Source organism: Delphinapterus leucas, chromosome 10, assembly GCF_059928025.1.
Source record: "Delphinapterus leucas isolate spDelLeu-1000000601 "Yukka" chromosome 10, BTC_Dleu_Yukka2, whole genome shotgun sequence".
NCBI lineage: Eukaryota > Metazoa > Chordata > Mammalia > Artiodactyla > Monodontidae > Delphinapterus > Delphinapterus leucas.
Genome location: NC_143138.1, coordinates 101,563,718 through 101,582,935, shown reverse-complemented (window position 1 = coordinate 101,582,935; position 19,218 = coordinate 101,563,718). Strand labels below are relative to the sequence as shown.

The 19,218-nt window shown below is 51.5% G+C and overlaps 1 long non-coding RNA gene across 1 annotated transcript in view; it reads left to right on the top strand.

Annotated features, from left to right (window-relative positions):
* The first annotated feature begins 1,766 nt into the window (after nt 1-1,766).
* Nucleotides 1,767-19,218, top strand: part of LOC111168808 (uncharacterized) — a 32,839-nt gene continuing 15,387 nt past the window's right edge. Inside the window, exon 1 of the long non-coding RNA XR_016394770.1 lies at nt 1,767-1,948. This is a non-coding gene — a long non-coding RNA (uncharacterized LOC111168808). The remainder of the gene's footprint in view (nt 1,949-19,218) is intronic.

The following is a 19,218-nucleotide window of genomic DNA, read 5'->3' as shown; positions in this document are numbered from 1 at the left end:
CACGTAACTGCAGCTTGGTCTCCTTCGTGGCTGTGTGATATTCCGTGGATGGCCTGCCACAGGTTCCCCTTCACCTGGTGATGGACATTTGGACCCTCCCAGGTTTTGACGAGGACGACTTCCTGGAGCTGCGTCGGCCAGGCGTCGGCTGCCTGTGCCTGCGGTGGCTGAAGTGGCCTGGGAGGGGGGCGAGGTCACGCTCCTCTTGTGAGAGGAGGTGGGGGAGGATGTGAGGAGGGACTAGAGCCCCCTGCTGCGGCCAGAGCTGGGGTTCCACCCGGGACCACCTGGCCTGCCGGCTCAGCCAGGCCTGCTCATAGACTCTTTCACGATCCCCTTCACATGGCATGCTGTTTGTCCTCTACCTGCCCTTCCCCAGCAGGCTCAAGAATAAGTGCAGAGCCAGGACGCTGCCTGGCCGACTCCACCGCACCTCTGTCTCCTCTCCATCAGCCCAGGAGGCCTCCAAGCTGGAACCTCCCCCTCCTCGCCCCAGGGCCCAGCACAGGGTCTGGCCCAGCATCTGCCCTGTGGATTCTGGTCAGGAGAGCCAAGTGGAAATCAGTCTGGTTTGGGCAGGGAGGTCCTGGGTGCTACAGAGCTGCAAACTCCATGGGGGACCCTGAACAGAAACTCCCCCCCGGGCCTCTGCGTCCCCCCGTACCCCACCATGCGATGATGTTGCTGCGAGGGGACGGGAGTTTGTCCCTGAGAAGTGCTCCCCTGAGGGCTGGGTGAGCGTCCACTGTCACGGTGGCTGTGTTTGGTACCTCCATTCGTGGTTGTCATGGACACGAAGGCGGCATCACCTCCCAGCCCTGCCAACTGGAGCTGGGTGCCCTCCCTGCCCCGTCTATTATTCTTTTGTGTTTCTAGCCTCCCTTGAGCTTAGTAAAATACTACCTTCCTGATAAAGTCTTGGTCTGCAGGACACTGCCCCCTCCCTTCTGGACTGTCCTTTGAGGCTCTCAGAGGCAAACAGATCGCTCCTGTCCCACTCTTAGGTTTCAAAAATTTAAGTAAAAAAGCTTTAAAAGATGATAGACACCTACAGTACAAAATTCGAACATTTCAAGGGAAAAATTGAAAAATCAGGTCTCTTTCTCGTACACCTGTGCCTCTGCCGTCCGGTCCCCTCCCATATGGCTCCTGTATTCCCAATCCCTTGTACCTGTTTCCCGAAATACAGTATTCTGTCACCAATAGGAACCCTGCATTTACATCACACAGATAGGACTCTCTCCACACACATTCTTTACCTTGTTATTATTTTTCTATAGCAAAAAAAAATCAAATTGAGCAAAGTAGCCTCCAATCAACACTACTTTAAATTTTTTTTTATTTTGAAATACTTTAAGACTCACGAGAAGTTGCAAAAATAGTCCAGAGAGCTCCCGTGCACCTTTCCCCCACTTCCCCCAGCTCCTCCCACTGATAACATCTTACATAATCATAGTGCATTGTCAAAACCAGGAAATTGACAGTGGTGCAGTATTATTAACTCAAAATCAGACCTTATTTGGATTTCACCAGTTTTTACATGCAGTAATTGTTTTGTTTTCTGGTACATAGTTCTGTAAAATTTTATCGCATGGATAAATGTTGTAACCATGAGGATCTAGAACTGTTCCAATCACCACAAAGAAATTCCCTCATGTTAATGCTCTATAATCACACCCTTTACCAACCCTGTTCCCTAGCAACTGCTGATCTGTTATCACTATATTTATGTCACTTTGACAGTGTTATAAAAATGGAATCATACAGTGTGTAACCTTCTGAGGTTGGCATTTTTTGCTCAGCATAATGCCTTTGAGATCAGTTTAATTTGTTGCTTATCACTAATTCATTCCTTTTTATTGCTTTGTAGTATTCCATTTAATGGATGCACCACAGTTTGTTTATTCATTCACCTGTTGAAGGACATTTGGGTTGCTTCCAGTTTCTGGTGAGTACAAATCAAGCTGATCCGAATGTTCATATACTGGTTTTTGCATGAGCCTAAGCCTTCGTTTTTCTAGGAGAAATACCCAGAAGTGCAATCGCTGAGTTGTATGGTAAGTGTATGCTTAACTGGCTAAGAAACTGCCAATGTACTTTGCAGGCTGCTGTACCTTCTTACATTCCCACCAGCATGTTTGAGAGTTCTAGTTGCTCTGCGTCCTTGTCAGCCCTTCCTTGATACTGTTAGTATTTTTTCATTTTAGCCGTTTCAGTAGGTTTGTAGTGCTATCTCATCAGAGCCCTATTTTGCATTTCCCCAGTGGAGAGCGATGTGGAACATCTTTCCTTGTGCTTGTTTGCTGTCCATCTATCCTCTTTGGTGAACTCTGTTCAAAATTTTTGCCTATTTTCCAGTTGAGCTGTTTGGTTTCTTACTCCTGGGTTTAGAATGTTCTCTGTCTACTCCAGATACGGGTTCTCCTTGGGATACGGGCTTTGAAAGTACTTTATCCTGGTTTGAGGCTTGTCTTTCCATCCTCTTAACAAAGTCTCCTGCAGAGCACACATGTTTCATTTTGCTGAGGTCCAGTTTATCCCTTTTATCTTTTTATGGACAGTGCCTTTGCTGTCATGCCTAGACACCTTGCCTTTACCTTACTGTGTCTCGTAGATAGTTCCATATCAACATGTAAAGAGCTTCCTCAGTATGTCTCTGTGGCTGCGAGTGTGCCAATGTACAAATCAAGCATAATTTATTTAACCATTCCCTGTGGGGACCTAGCCATCCAAACTTGTGCTATGCATCAGTGCCGCGGTAAGTAATTGTGAGCAGACATAATTCTTACGCTGTGGCTCCACAGGCCTGCGGGATAAATTTCCGGAAGTGGGGTTGCTAGTCAAAGGGTTCGAGCATTTGTAATATCCTGGTGTCTTTCCCCGGCCATCCCACTACGAAGCCTGCCTGATTACTATTCCCCCCACCTCTTACCAATGCAGGATTTTATCAGATTGTTTGGTCCTCACCAGTTTGAGGAGTGAAGAGTGGTTCTCCGTGTGGTTTTAGTTTAGCTGTCTCTTTAAGAGCTTCCTGTGTTTTCTTTCCTGTGACTGTTTGGTTCCTCTTCTGTGGGCACTTTCCTCCCAGGCTCCCGGACTGATTGATGAGAGGAGTCCCCCCTTCACTTTCTGAATGGGGTGGGCAGTGGGACGTAGGGACTCCCTCCCAGCCCAGCCCTCACTCACGCCTTGCTCCTGACCTGCTGCCCTGCGTCTCCCCCTCTGTGTGGGCTCAGTGTACCCCTCTGTGAAGTGGGGATAAGCACAGCACCTCCTCAGAGGACTGTGAAGGGGATTTCTTCTATGCATGAAGGCACTGAGAACAGTGCCAGGCTCAGTGAGTGCTATGGAAGTGTTAGCTCTGTGCTTAACTATAGTTAATAATACTGTGTTGTACATTTGAAAGATGCTAGGAGAGTAGACCTTAAACACTTTCATCACAAGAAAAAAAATTGTAACTATATGTGGTGATGGAGGTTGACTTATTGTAGCGATCATTTCCCAATATACACACATCTCGAATCATTAGGTTGTACACCTGAAACTAATACATTGTTGCATGTCTGTTATCTCTCGATTTTTTTAAAAAAGAAGTGGTAGCTCTTTTATTATCATCTGTAAGGACCATGACTTCAAACAGGTGTCTTCCTCCCCTCGAAATGGTCATCCAGCCCCTGCTGGACTCTCCCAGTAGGTTGTCTACAGACAACCACCAGACGGTTCCACATTGTCATGGGAACCTCTGTGAAGGCTGCATCCTGCTGCTGGCTGTAAACCATGGCCTTCCAATTGCTCCATTCCAAGGGAGATCCCTCTGGCCATCTCCCTCCTGCGTGCCCAGTTCTGTGCCAGGGACAAGCCTGTCTGGAGCTTGACCAAGGACAGGGTGGGGACAGGGAACTGTATAGTCAAAACCAGGGAGAGAAGCTGCTTGGATGTGGCGGCTCGGGGCTCTGGAAAGTGCCTGGGTGTGAGGGTGTTGGCCTGGGTGGCATCTTAGCACGAGGTTTGTAGTCTTCCTGCTGCCCCTGGTCTTTTTCTCCGTGACCTTCTGGACCCCTCACCCTCCCAGAGACGAGGGAAGGGAGGCCCAGAGAGGACCAGTTGGAGAAGCAAGCCAGTGTCCCCACCAAGAGTATCTTGATTTGACTCTTGGCTCCTGGCTGTGTGACCTTGAGAGAGTCACTTAACCTACCTGAGCCCCAGTTTCCCCATTTGTAAATAGGACTGACAGTAGCATTTGCTTCCTAGAGCAGATGTGAAAACTAAGTGAGATGGTGCCTGTGAAATACTTAGCCTGGCTGGGAGAGTGCCCACTTAGCAGTGGTGGTGGCGGCGATGGTGGCAGTGGTTGCTGTGCTTATCGAGGAGGGGTCTCTTTGTACCTACTGTGTCCTCCACCTGGAGCACTTTTCTGCTCCCTCCACCTGTCCAATCCCTCCCACAGTCGGCATCCAGACCACAGAGGGCACACAGCCCCTTCCTTGTATGGTGCTGTTGGGCCAGGAAATTCCCAAGCTGCCTTCACGAGAGCCTGGAAACAGAACGGCTCTTTCTGGCATCTCTTCTCTGCTCTGTTCTCCCAGGGGTGTCAGCGAGAACACCCAGGCCTCATTAACTCACGGGGCCTCTACATCGTTTCACTTGCCAGAAATTCCTCACCGCCTCTTCACCAAGTGGTTGATTTCATGGGAAGCTATTACAGTGGCCACATCTTTATCAAGGTGAGCCTTCATTCCCGAGTTGCGGGAAGGACTCAAGCATCTGAGAAGCATCCCTTCTACCAGGCAGTGAAAGAGTTGGGTTTATGCTCCAGCTTCTCTCTTGCATGAGTTGAGTCTCTTGCAGTTTGTTGCTTGCGACAGAAGACCTGGTCAAAGGGTAGAGGGACTTACTAATTCCTATAACTGGCAAGCCCTGGGGTTTCAGGTATGGCTGGAACCAGGTGCTGAAACGATGTCCCCTATTGACAGATGAAGAAATTGAGGCATATAATTCACCTGGGTGCACAGCAGGACTGTCCCTTTGGTTCACTCTGGTTTCCTCTGCGATGCTTCATTCTCAGGAAGCCTTACCTTGGTTGATGGGAAGGTAGCCGCCAGCAGCTCCAGGCTGCACTTGACGAGCAGAGAAAGAATGCATGTTTCCCCCAAGCGTTTCAGGAGAAGTGTCACCAAGAGTTGTCACTGACCATGCTTGGGACACCTGGCCATCCCTGCACAGTGAATGGGCCAGGGGATCTGGGCTGTGAATGGTCACACCTGGGGCATCCACTCACCTCTGATGTAAAGGTTGAGTGAGGGCTGCCCTGCTTGAGTCACCCAGAGAGCTACATTAGGGGTCAGCTTCAGAGGTCATAGTGGGAGGCGTCCCTGGGAGTTGGAATCCTTGGGCTGGCTATGCTGGACAGCAGAGGCCCAGGGGTGGAGCAGGGAGGAAGGGGACTCTGCTGACCCCACGGCTGGCTTGGGTAGGGGCAGGTGGGAGGAGGTGGCTGTCCCCACCAGCCCCGCACCACCCTCTCACACAAGCTCACCAACCAGGGTGCAGCCCTGGCCCAGAGCTGGCATTTTCAGCCACCATTTATTAGACACCTACCACGCATCAGGGACCTTGGCCTTGTTTGGAATCTTCGCAACAGCTCTGAGAGGGAGCAGGTATGTGGCCATTTGGCAGATGGAGAAGTTCAAGTTCGTAGAGCTGGTTTGCCCAAGGTGGTGAGGGGGTAGAGCCAGACCCAGACACGCTGTGATTCAGTGTGGGCCGGGAACAGAACTGGAGTAGTTAAGCGTAGGGCGGGTTTGCAGAGGAGGGCACAGCTGGTCAAGCTGGGGCTGGGCTGTATGGGACGGGGTGAAGGGGGTCATGCGAAGTATTCAAGAAGGACAGGATGCTTCAGCACAGTCTGGAAGGATTTCCACTAGAAAAATGGCAGTGAGGATGGTGAAGGATGTGCTAAGCAAGGGCCCAGGGTGGACACAGGCCCAGAGATGTGAGGCTGCACGCGCACATGCACATGCACCTGCGCTGTGTGGGGAGCTAGGAGCTGCTGGGTATTTCTGGGGTAGAATGCAGAGTGGAGGGAGAAGCTGAGGCTGGGCCCAGGGAGGGACTGAGTCCGAGTCCTTGGCCCTTAGATCCCCACGGGGGTGGCCTGTAGTGACAGAAGCTGCTGGCCAGGGAGGGAGGCTAGTAGCTGGAGCAGGGGATTCTCAGCTCATTGCTAGGACGGGAAGGTCAAGGGACAGAGACCCAAACCCAAGAGCTCACCTGTGTGGCATTTCCAGATCACCCTCCAGTGTGGGTGGGATGGGGAGGGTCCCGTCTTCCCCAGCAAGGCCCTTGGAGAATGCCCCAGTCACCAGTGAGCGTCCACTCTAAGTGCTCACTCACAGGTGCCCTCACTCCCCTGGCCCTCTGAATACGCAGTAGAGACCCATAAGGGGGAGGGTAATTATCCGAATTCTTTAGAGGGGAAGCTGAGCATCAGAGAGGGAAAGCAACTTGCCCCAGGGCACACAGCCAGGAAATGGTGGAGTGGGATTCAAGCCAAGGACTCCCTGACTCTTTCTCCTCCCGGCCACCCAACACCCCTGAGCGAGCTTTAAGCCAAGCTGGCCCATTGCCACTGGGCCTCTGGAGATATCTTGAGAGACTTTCATTGAAAATGTTCGCCCTATTATTTGTTTGTTTTTTAAAAAATTATAGACCCGGGCTTCCCTGGTGGTGCAGTGGTTGAGAGTCCGCCTGCCGATGCAGGGGACACGGGTTTGTGCCCCGGTCCGGGAGGATCCCACATGCCGTGGAGCGGCTGGGCCCGTGAGCCATGGCCGCTGAGCCTGCGCATCCGGAGACTATGCTCCGCAACAGGAGAGGCCACAACAGTGAGAGGCCCGCGTACCGCAAAAAAAAAAAAAAAAAAAAAAAAAAAATATATATATATATATATATAGACCCAATAAATACTCATGGTAAAATACTAAAACAGTACAGAAGGATCTAAAGTGGAAAATAAAAGTTTCCTACCTCCCTGGCCCCCATAGTAGACACCGAGGTGCCCAACCCAGATGTCCCCTGGGGGAGGGTCCTATAGAAGTGATTCTGGAGAGGTCTGAGTTTGCTCAGTCTGCCAAGCATCACCTGGGGCACAGGTTTACGTGCAGATTCCTGCCTGGGCCCTGACCCAGAGGTGCTGGCTCGTGGAGGGTGTGGGAGCATGGAGAGGGGGCTGAGAACCTGCATTGTAACCAGTGCCTCAGGGAATTCCCATGGGAACCACTGGCCTGGGAGCATCTGGGAGTTCTTCCCAACTCTGAGGTTCTGGGAAACAATCTGTGCCCAGAGGCTAGGATCAGCCACGATTACCCAAGAGCTGCTTGGTCCTCCCCTTAAGGCAGTTCCGGGGGTGGGGTGGGGATTGTAGTGTGGGCTGAGGGGTCCGATCCTGGGGAGGACCGTAAGGGGCAAGGGGAGGGGCCAGGTGAGTGGGTGGAGTGAGGGTGGGTTCCTTTAATTCCGTGTTAGTGACTGCGGAGGGATGGGGGCTGCTGGTGTGCTCCCTGCAGAGATCATCACACTAGTCCTGCCTTCTGGGGACTGGAAGTAAAGGAAACCCACGTTCTGGGTTTGAAACCTGAGTGATGCAAAGGGAGCTACAGGCTCGGGGAGGGAGGGAAGTCTCGAAAGTGAATCCATTCGCAGAGGGAAACTGGCCCGGCCAGCACCCCGTGGGTGAAGGCCTGGAGGGGTGCCCTTCATGTGGGGCAGTGGTGGGCTGGCACTAAGGGTGTGTGTGGAAAGAGGCATGAAGCGTGTGGGGTGGTGGCCGACAGGACGGATGTGGGTGTGGATGTGGAAGGCACGAGGAGCAGGGCCAGGGGCTGCCTGTGGGGGAAGGTGAAGGGCGTTGGGAGGTAAAAGTGTGAGCACTTTCCGTGTTGGTTACAGCTCGGCTGGACAGAGGCCTGAGACTCTTGTCTCTTGAGCCCAGACCTTCGTATTAACAGAGAATATCTGCTGAGTACTTGCTGTGTTAGGATCGCTGATGCCTTTACACAGTGTGGCTAATGATGGACTTTCTGGCAGCCTGACAAGCCATTGCAGGATATGTTTTGGTCCAGGAGGCTGATCCCTGCCATCTGACCACACCTGGGCCCCGGGGACCTGGGGCCAGGAGACTGCCCGAGGTCACACAGTAGCAGTTGGCGAACTCTGAATTGGAACCAGGGCCTCTCAACTCTGAACCAGCCACTTGGCAATGGGTGGCAGATGCATAGCACGGAGCACGGCTTTCTAATCAATCCTGCTGCCTTGGACTTGGCCTTGGATCCTTTATAACAGGGGTCCCCAACCCCCAGGCTGTAGCGGTCCGCGGCCTGTCAGGAACTGGGCCGCACAGCAGGAGGTGAGCGGCGGGCAAGCAAGTGAAGCTTCGTGTGCTGCTCCCCACCGCTCCCCACCGCTCTCCATCGCTCACATTACCGCCTGAACCACCCCACCCCAGGCCCCCCACCACCCGTCCATGGAAAAATTGTCTTCCACGAAACCGGTGCCTGGTGCCAAAAAGGTTGGGGACCGATGCTTTATAACATGTGCACGGGCAGCCTCCACCAGGCACTGAACGCTGGCTCTGGAAGCCAGATCACAGGCTGAATTTTTAGTGACAGGTGCCAAGATGCAGGGGCAATGGAGCAATCCCTCACACAGGTAGTGGTGGCTGAGATGGTCCAGCTGTGGCACAGGTCCAGTTGTCGCCCCTTCCACTTTCTCTGTCCAGGCTCTTTCCTGTTTCTAAGCCTTTTCCTCCAGTCTTCCTAAAGATTCCATGAGTACCTGACATCCTTCCCATAAATTCCTTTTCATCCTACAATGGCCAGTCTTGGCCTCATTGCCTGCACCCGTGAGCCCTGCTGGTGCACATGGGAAGTGGGTTACTTAACCTCTCTGTGGCTGGGTTTCCTCATGTGAGATACAGGAACAATCATAATAGTGCCTCTTTCACAGTGCTGAGCCGAAACAATCCATGCAGAGAGCTCAGCACGGTGCCCACACACAGCAAGTGCTCAATGCACATTAGCTGTCAGCATCACATGTACTCCAGCTTCCAGAGAGCTCCAGGGAAAGACAAAACTAAGGTTCTTAAAGCCAGGTGTGTCTGTGCCCTTTAAAGTTACCCTAGGGAATTCCCTGCTGGTCCAGTGGTTAGGACTCGGTGCTTTCACTGCCAAGGGCCCAGGTTCAATCCCTGGTCAGGGAACTAAGATCCTGTAAGCCATGCGGTGTGGCCAAAAAAAAAAAAAAAAAAAAATAATGATAATAATAATAATAGTTACCCCATAACCCCAAAGGGCTACACCCACCTGTCAAGGGACGCTGGAAGTGGCAGCAAAGACGAGACTGATGGTGGTAAAGATGACGGTGACAACAGCTAACACTTCGTGGTATGTTTTTACTGCCAGGCCCTGTTCTAAGTGCTTTACAAATGTATCTCATTTAACCCTCATAGTCACACCAGGAGAAAGGAACTATTATTTCCTCATTTTACAGATAGAACATCAAGTAAGGTGCAGAGAGCTGACTTGCCTGAGGTCATGTGAATTGTAAGCAGTGCGGTGGGGTTTGACGCCAGCATTCCAGATCCAGAGTCTATGGCAGGAGGATGAAGCTGTGGAGACCACAGCAGATGCTCCATAGTGGTTGCTTGTGTGCAAGGCAGCCCAGATAGAGGGGAAAGTCCCTGCCTCCATGCCCACGGGAAGCAGCAGGCCTGGCAGCCCTGGCTGAGTCGCCAGCTTTAGAGACTGGGAATTCGGGCCCATGGTCAGAGCCATCCTTGGTGGGAAAATGTGGTTCCGGGGGGACTGCTTCTGCCCCCCGTGGCTGCTGCCCTGTGAGGGCCCAGCAGTCCCGCTCCAGGGCAGGAACACAGCCTCCCAGAGAAGGCGCCCACCTGCCCCAAGCCCCTGGGCCTGGCATGCTGCCGTCTGCCCTGCAGACACTGGTTTGTGCCCAGGAAGTAGCCGGACGTGACCACTGTGGCTCAGAGGGCTGAGGTCACTTGCCTGGGGCCGCACAGCGACTTGGTGGTGGAGCCAGGACTTGAACGCACGCCTGCCAGCTCCAGGGCCCCTGGCTGTAACCGAAAGGAGCATGTGGCGTCTGTTAGGCTCACGTCTGGCTGACAGTGGCTTGTCTCTGTGTCCTCTTATAACAAACAGTAAAAAAGCCCATCACTGACATTTATGGGCTGTTAGTTACCGCGAGCAGGCCCCGCACGGTGACATCATTTAACTCCCCCAACCACCCTCAAAGGGCCGGAACATTTTTACGCCTGTTTGCAGAGGAGAAGACTGAGGCACGCGACAGCATGGTAGCAGAGCGGATGCGTGCTTTCCTTGCCTGCCTAGCATTCTTTACCCCTTTTTCTGGGAGGGGCACCCCAGTTTCCACAGCCTCAGCGTTGGCTGCCTGGTCAAGACTGTCAGTCAGGTGCCCTGTTCTCCTCTTAAGACATGGGCACGTGACCCAGGCTTGGCGGGTCGGACTCTCTCTCGGGGGATTCTGACTCTTGAGTCCTGTGACACGTCTTCTCCCTGAAGACTCTGTCTGCAGGTCCTTGCCCCTAGGCCCCCTCATCTGAGCCCCGCTGATTTTGAGACTTTGATTCCAAGAGTGACCTCCTATCCTTCCAAGAAGGCCCCGTATCTTTGGCTGGAATCAGCTGAGCCTCTTCTGTTGCTTGCAGGCCAGAGTCCTAGCTAATACGAGGGCACGCCCGAAGGTCATGTGGGCAGTGCAGGACTCATACCAGATGGCCTGACACAGAGTCCAGTCTTGGCCGCTACTGGGCTGGGGCCTCTCAGGTACCTGGGTCCCAGGGACATCACCCACAGCGTCTGTGACATTTGCATTCCCTACCACAATAAAGCCACACTGCCTTTGTAATGGGAAATGTCTTAAACTACACAGAAGCGGATTTTCATTGTCCTCAGTTTTCAGGTCTTCACAAACTGCACAGACCAGATCCTGGTACCCAAGGCGGGTATGTGCCCCAGTTTCAGATACTCACCTGAAGGCCATTTGTCTCCTTGTCACCACCCAGACCTTTGCTCAGAGCCCCCCACTGCTCCGGAGTCATTCATTGGCAGAACCGGGGCCAGCAGGACCCTCTCCAGGGGTCGGGGTGGATGGGGTCCAGCGTGACAGAGCTTCTGAGAACCCAGGAGATCTGCTTGCTCTGTCTCCATAGCTTTGGCCATTCTCATCCCAACTCCACATTTTTGTCATACCCCCGTCGCTCCTGTACAATCATTTTCTTAATATTTTGTGTTCAGTTGTCATTTATTCATTCTTTACTGAAGGTCATTAAAAAATTTAGAAGACTCCATTCATACCTCTGCTGGAAAGGGCCCTGGCACACTGTGCACAAGTAGAACGCAGCAGTGCCCAGAAAACCACGCGCATCACAGTCCAACCCGACACTGAGGCTGCCCAGGGCGCCAGGCCAGCCAAGTCATTGCCAGGGAGGTCTGCAGGGTTTAGCGAAGTGTGCCAGATGCCCAGCACCGCACCAAGCCTTCCTGCCTGGGTGTAATCAGAAAGGAGGGTTCAACGGGAGTCAGAAAAGAATCGCTCTCTGCGTGCGCACTGATGTCATCTAAGGCCATGTTGTGTGCTTCACATTTCGGGACACATGGTCCTCATGCCTGGTGAAAACAGAGAGGGAAAGCATCTTATCCAAGTCTACACAGCACATCAGAGAACAAGAAGCTGGAGTGGGGCCATCCTATTTACATTCTGGCTCTTTCTGTGGCACCTCGGTTTCTCCCTTTAAAGCATTTCAGATGCTCCCTGCAGCTCCTGATGGTCTGGGACCACATTTTAATCTCCAGCATCCACTCCCCTTCCATCTGTTGGGTTTGGGCCCTCCCCTGCGTCCCCCACACCCACAGCACGCACAGCACCAGTTGGTGTGGGCTCTGCAAATGCAAACTCATTTAAATGTCAGCTGGAGCAACACGAAGCTAGCAAGACAAACAGGTGACAAAAATAGATGTGACAATCACAGTATCCTAGACTGTCAGCGGGTGCTTCCAGGCCTTCTTAACCCTTCCTGGGGCAAGTAGCCCTTGAAGAATCACGATAACTCGGGCCTCCCACCTAGAGAGCGCTCGCAAACACACTCACACACACACACACACACACACACACACACACACACACAATGTTGCCAGTGACTTTGGAGGGGTCGTGGGCCCATCCCACCTCGATACCTCACGTTTCTTATTTGTCTCATGGCCTGGGGTTCCAAGAAAGAATTTGTTTGCAAAAAGCGACCTGATGCCAAGTATTTGGAAATGACCAGTCTCGGTGACTTTTCAGGCAGCTCCCCGTTGATGAGCCATGCAGAAGGGCTCAAGTCCTTGAACCAGAGCAGCCGTTCAGAGTCCACCCTTTGTAACCAGAAACTTCACCCCCTGACTTATCTCCTATGGATGAAGAGCCTTGGGGGTTTATCTTAAAGGCGGGGGCACTTCTGTAGAGTCTGTAAAACTCTGACCACTTTGAAGAGGATCCAAGGTGAGGTGTCAGCAAGGGAGGGGACACCGGTCTCCATTCCCGGCCTCCGGGGCCATGACCCCTCTCCTGCCCGCACAGTCCCAGGACACCATCTGCACAGAACACAAAAGCAGCCACGCCCTTGGGCTTATGCAACTTCAAGGTCCTGGCCAAGGTCCTGAGTGGCCTTCATGTGTGTGCCTTGCCTTTGTTCTCTCAGTCCCACATCTGCACACAAGGAGAGCGCCAGCAGTTGGGACTGCAACCAGCCCCACACCACGCTCTCCTCCTTGTTCTAGGACTTCCCATGCATCAGGTCTTGGCATGGCCCCATTTGAAACCTTCTCTGTTGTCACGTGGCTTTGTTTCTTAGCAAGGATTTGGGTAAAAAGATGTCCCCCTCCCCGCGACAGGAAGTGGTAGGGACAGAAGCTGAAAAATAGGGCTGGAGAGAGACACCCCTGGGACAGGAAGGATGGAGGAGTGATGAGAGGGGAGTGAGAGATTGTTGAAAGTGGCCTGCAGGGAGAGGAGAAGTACCCACGATGGCAGCTGGCCAGGTAGCCACAGTCTGAGGACTGAAGGAGTGGGGGACAGGTATGGGGGGGCCTCGTGGCTGGGAAGGGGCAATTTCAACTTGAGACTGGGGGCCGCCATGAAACCCAATCCAGAGGCTCATGGCACGGTGCTAATGTCCTCGGGGAGCTGGCATGGTGCAGGCTGGGCTGAGAAGCCAGCTCCCGTGGCAAGCTGGGCCAAGAGGCACACCCTGCCTGCTGGGTCCCTGCCATGGCCCCTTTATCCCCTTGGGTTTCCTGCACTGTGTTTGCTGTAGAATGTGTTCCCGGGCCAGGACCATTGGGTTCTGATGTACCACCAGGCTCAGGGTCTGAGGAAGACAGATGCCCACCCTTGGGGGCCTCAGTTTCCTCATCATCTCCAGTAATGCTGGGGGTCAGAGATGGGTGCTGGGTGTGGAGGGTCCATCCAGGGTCAGGGAGTAGCCCACGTGCCTCCTCCTCGCAGCCTGCCGACCCAGAAGATGCCCTCCTTGAGCCCACGACTCAGAGGCTGCAAACGCAAATGCCTGTGTCATTTGGGAACAAGGGTACATTGCTGGCTGGTGGTGCATATTCAGCCCCGGGCCCATTCCTCCCATTGCTGAGAGGCAGGCAAGCATAGACTATGGAGCCTCTGGGTCCAAATCTTGATTCTGCCGCTTACCAGCTGTGAACCTCTGCATCTCAGTTTCCTTATCTGTAAAGGGGTGGGTAAAGCACAGGATACATCATCGGCAGATAGCACCTTCCGTTCTCTTCCTGTGCGCCCATGGCAGACATTACTAATTGATTAAAACAGCAGTTTTCTCCTTTCTACCGAGGAAACTGTTGCAAAATGATCAAGAAAATTCTTTCTCACTGAGCCTCAGAATCTTGCTCTGTGTCCAGAGCTCCAGGTAGCTACTCCCAATAGAGAAGATTTGGCATTTGAGATGAAACCATTTGCCATCCCTCTTATAATGCCTATAGAGCACAATTCCTGGCACATAACGTGTTTAAATGTTCTGTATACGTGTCAGTTACCGTTCAGAATCTACTCATTGCAGAAATCCTTGTCCAATATCCCTAACTTCTGCTTACTCCCTTCCAGTGACAGGGAGCTCACTACTCACCTGGGCTTGCCATTCTATTGCTGGACAGTTTGGATGATTAGGAAGTTCTCAGATCTCCCTCCTTGCACCTCCCTTTTCCCTTCAATAGTCTATAATTTTATGGCTAAGTGCTTCCTCCTTTCCTGGATTAGCTGTCATTACGGATTGAGGTGATTTATTTTTAGGTGATATATTTGAACCACCTGATGAGTAAAACCTCTCAGCTTGCATGCATTTGATCCCAGACTAGCTAAGCAGCTTCAGTATTTGATGGACATGTTTGGGGGAGTGTGTGTGTGTGTGTTAGAATGTGTGGGTGACGGGGAGAGATTGAGAGAGGAAAGACAGAGTGAGAGAGAGAATGTATTTTAAAGCCTCATAATACACCAGGCCAATGTCACTTCTTATATAAGCCTAATAACTTCTCCGAGGATTGGGGCTGCATTCAGGGCCCCATCATTAGCCGATTAAGCCTGATTATTCCAAGGGGAGGGACAGCAGAGAGGGATGTGAAGTTACATAACTCTCCATTTATTTGGATTTAATCCACGCTTCTAAATTTAGGAGCTGAAAGGCTTCAAAGATGAGCCATGTCGTTTGGAGGTGGTGCTAGCTACAAGGGGGCCCAGTGAGTGTTGGAGACCCAGGGTGCCCACAGGCGAGCTGGGGCTTCTTTGCAGGGGGCAGCTCAGGGGCCTCATCTCCTGGTGCCGGGAGAATGTGTGGGAAGCCAGGGCTGCCGGGACATTTCACACCCGCAGCAGGTACAGAGGCAGTGGCCAGGGTGGGGGAAGTGTGACACTCGGGGTGGACAGAGTGGTGATGACAGGTGAACCAGAACCCAATGTCCTGATGGGCGGGGCAGTTCTAGAAAAACCTGGACAGTCGTGGTCACCCCTGGGCTACAGCCATGTTCATATGTGTAGTTAAGTGTGGCCACTTCCAAACGGATCTCCTTTCTCTGGGGCTCAGAGCTTTCTGCAGGGGCCTGGAGAACTGCCGCCCCCCTCTCCCCCGTCACTCAGGTTGTGCATTGCACAAGGGCACCGCCGCTAAGTGCGCACCTCTCACATCAAAGAGAGCACAGAGTCACATATGTATGAGGACAGTTTTTAACAGGTGGCCTCAAAGGATGCTCTAACAGAATTGTTATTACAGCGCTTTTCTGGAAGCTGGAAGTCAAGTGTCTTGAGCAAAGGGAGCCCTTTTCTGATTTGCACAAAGGCAGTGGATGGGCAAGCGGCCTCTACTTTCCACTGGTGCTGGCTGGATCTAAACTCGGAGTTCAGGTCACAGCGATCCTGCTCAGAGGGAAGACGCTGGAAACCAAGGATAAAAGGCAGCTACAGAGCCGTGACTAGTCATTCAAGGTCTCAGAAATATTTCCCAGGCCATTGAAAAGAGGTGATAACATTCATGTAGCACAGGAGATAATAAAGTGCAGACAGATCACTTTATTAACGTTAAAGAATTCACACCCATTTTAGGAAGGGCTGTGAAACTGTGTTCTAGTAAAACATGGGCCAGACGAGGGGTCAGCCACCTTCCAGCTCTCCCACACAGGATGAATCATGTCACCTCTCTGGGCTGCGGTTGGATCAGCTGAAAAATGGAAATCAGGTGGCTCCATCGCCATTTAAGAGGCAAATGGAAAAAATGGCCATGAAGGACCCTGTGCCAAGAGTCTGGATCACAGTGGGTGCTCTATAAATGCTTGATTTCTCTCCCAGCACCACTTTAAGTACCCAGGCCATCTGAACAGTAGAATGTGGTATTTTCTTTGAAATCCTATATATTTAAAACAAAAATCAGTCAATATCCTGGCTAAAAAAATCCTGCATACCTGACTCCCTGCCCTCCAGGCTAAGCTTGCGCCCATGCCCACCCCCACCCCCACCCCCGCCAGTCTCCCCCAGCTGCCTCCACTCCACGTCTTCCCTCAACATGCCAGGCCACGGCCACCTCAGGGCCTCCGCACTCGCTGTTCCTCTGCCCGGCGTGCTCTTCCTTCATCTTCCCAGGATCGGCTCCTTCTCACTGGTCAGGTCTCAGCACACATTTTGCCCCTCAGTGTAAAGTAGCCCCTGGCGCCTCCTACAACCTCACTCTGTCTTCATTTTCTGCATGTCTTTATTGCTTTATTTCTTTGCTCACTTGTTTATTTTCTGTCTCCATCACCAAAATCTAAGCTGCTTGAGAGCAGAGGCTTTTGTCTGCCTTGCTCACTGCTGTATCCCAAAGCACAGGTGTCTAGTGAATAGCTGTTGGCGCAGGAACAATGTCTGGGGGGAGAGTGAAGAGAGCTGCTCCTGCAGCCCGCACACTTCCCTCTCTCCCCCAGGGACTGATGCTCTTTTTGTCCGTTTCTCTCCTCTTCCACTAGATGACCTCCTATGTTCCTTCTTGATTCCCTTGCTTGTCCTACAGAGAGCTTAAAACTTCTCATTCTTTCTGTTCTCAAGGTTAGTGTGACTTGAGCCTCCATCTTTCTCATCTTTCGGAACCTCTGCCTGTTGGGCTGGGCCCTCTTCTCTTTGACGGCGGAGGGGGCCACAGGGAGCAGATGTGGGAGTCATGTGTGGGAGGAGCCCCCAGATGCAGTGGGATCCTCATCCCTGAGGCTGTGAATGGAGGCTAAATAACCACATCCTTGGGATGCTCCCAGCCCCACCCCCTGGGAGAGCCCCAGCCCTAGCTGCTGCTGTACATAAAGTTACTTCTCTTCTTAAAACCAGGTTTTGACAAATCTGCTATGCAAGGGCTTCAGTGAATTGGTCTGGCTTATGCCAACTGTTAACTGGACTAAAGAACTTGAATGGCATTTACTTTACAGTTTACAGGTCTCTTTCATCAGTCGTTCATCCAGCGAATGTTTAATAAGCACCTACTATATACCAGAAACGGATCTAAGTGCTTTGCATATAATAATTTGTTCATAACACAGGTACTTTTATTATCATAATCCCCACTTTACCAATGAGGATCCTGTGTTCCGGAGCTGGGTTTACTATAAAGCCCAGTGTCTTAATCTGTTCTGGCTGCTATAACAAAATACCATAGTCCAAGTGGCTTATAAGCAGCAGAAATGTATTGCTCACAGTTCTGGAGGCTGGAAGTCCAAGATCAAGGTGCCAGCACGGTCGAGTGAGGGCCCTTTTCCAGGTCTCAGACCTCTCGTTGTGTCCTCACATGGTGGAAGGGGCTAGGGAGCTCTGTGGGATCTGCTTTATAAAAGCACTAATCCCATTCATGAGGGCTCCACCCACATGATGTAATTACCTCCCAAAGGCCCCACCTCCTCGTACTATCAGGTTTAGGGGTTAGGATTCAACATATGGATTTGGGCACGGGGGACACATTCAGACCATAGCACTCAGAAAATGTTTTCAGGGTTTCTCCTGTACACGGGCTCCTTGCTTGTTCCCAGGTGGGGCCCCAACGCTATGTTCACCGGTCATGTGTGCAAAATTTGCAAAAGTAACATATTTCACCTGCAAGCAGCCAAGCCCTCTCTTTCTACAATGAATCTCATCCATCCCTCTTTCTCTCATGTTTAGTGGTATTGGAGAGGCTGTGGGTATTTGGGGGATCCAGCTTAGGGGAAGTTAAGTTGGAGATACATTTAATTTGAGTTTACTGAGATAAACCTATGTGGTTAAAAGTATGGTTAAGTTATTGCCAGCCATCCTGGTGTAGAAGACAGCTTTCAGGAACACCCTACAGCTGCCCATGCCCACTGGCCTGGATTGTAACTCAGAGATACTGGTCCAGAGTTCGTATCACCATATGAAGATGCTCTGTGTCACCCAGCACAGAAAGCATGCAGAAGGTGAAGGAAAACCAGGCCTGAAATTCAAGGAGCCAGAAACCATTCTGTAGAAAATTCTTCCTATCATCAGGCATGTGAAATTGTAAATGGAGGATTTGCTTCTCGGTGCTGTTGTGGACGCCTGGTCCAAACCAAAGTTTTCTCCTGCAGGAATAGACTGGATAAAGCAGCATATACAATTAAAACACAGCACATTTTTTTCCCTCTTTTGGGATGACCACACGAAATGCAATTTATCAGAATTTCTGTGTTTTTAGGGCACAAACTTATAGCTGTGCTACGACCAAGCAGTCTGTAACAGGTCATATATGAACCTGATGGGCGTTTTTCTAAATCTGACATTGGTGCTAAAATCTATGTGTTTATATAAAACACAAGTACACGTTGTGAAACTAAAAGAAATGTTCCTGAACAGTCTGTAGTAATAAAAACAATTCAACAGGGCTCATCATTAGAGAAAAGGCTGGGTTATCTTTTAATTCCTTATAGATAATATGACGAAAGTGTCATCATATAAAGGTGATCAATGAAATGCTGGGGGGAAAGGATTATAAAGGCATCTCAGGTAGTTAATTAATACAAATATTGTGTTATTTTTCTGGGTTTTGTGATGTTTGTGGCGTTTGCCAGCTTTCCAAAATTTCCAGTTTTCTATGATTACTTTTCTCATTCTAAATCTCACCTATTGTACCTAATTTTCTATTCTTTTTCTTAAAGGGGCCCCCAAACGCTATAGGCTGTGGGCTCCACCTCTAAACTGTCTCCATCATGTCGCTACCAGGACAGGGTGGCTTCCTTACGCAAATACAAGCTCAAACAATCCGCACTCTTTTTCTGCCCTTTTTCTGTTGTAAGGTAGCTTACAACAAATACACCGGCAGCTGTGGCAGTGCCAGCCGCGTAGCGGGACACGCGTGAGAGCGGGGACAATACTGCAATAGTCCAGGGGAGAGAGGATGGTGGCTGGACACGCAGAGTCCACGGGGGTGTGGAGGAGCGGCTGGATTTGGACTCGGTTCTGAAGAGAGTCAACGGGAGTAACTGACGATGTTGGGGATGACAGAAAAAAGAGAAGACATCGAGGACGATTTCGCGTTTCCCCGGGACGCTATGACCTGGGGAGTCGGGGTTCTGGGAAGGTGGCTGTAGGTGGAAGGAGAACCGCCGCTCTGGCGAGCGG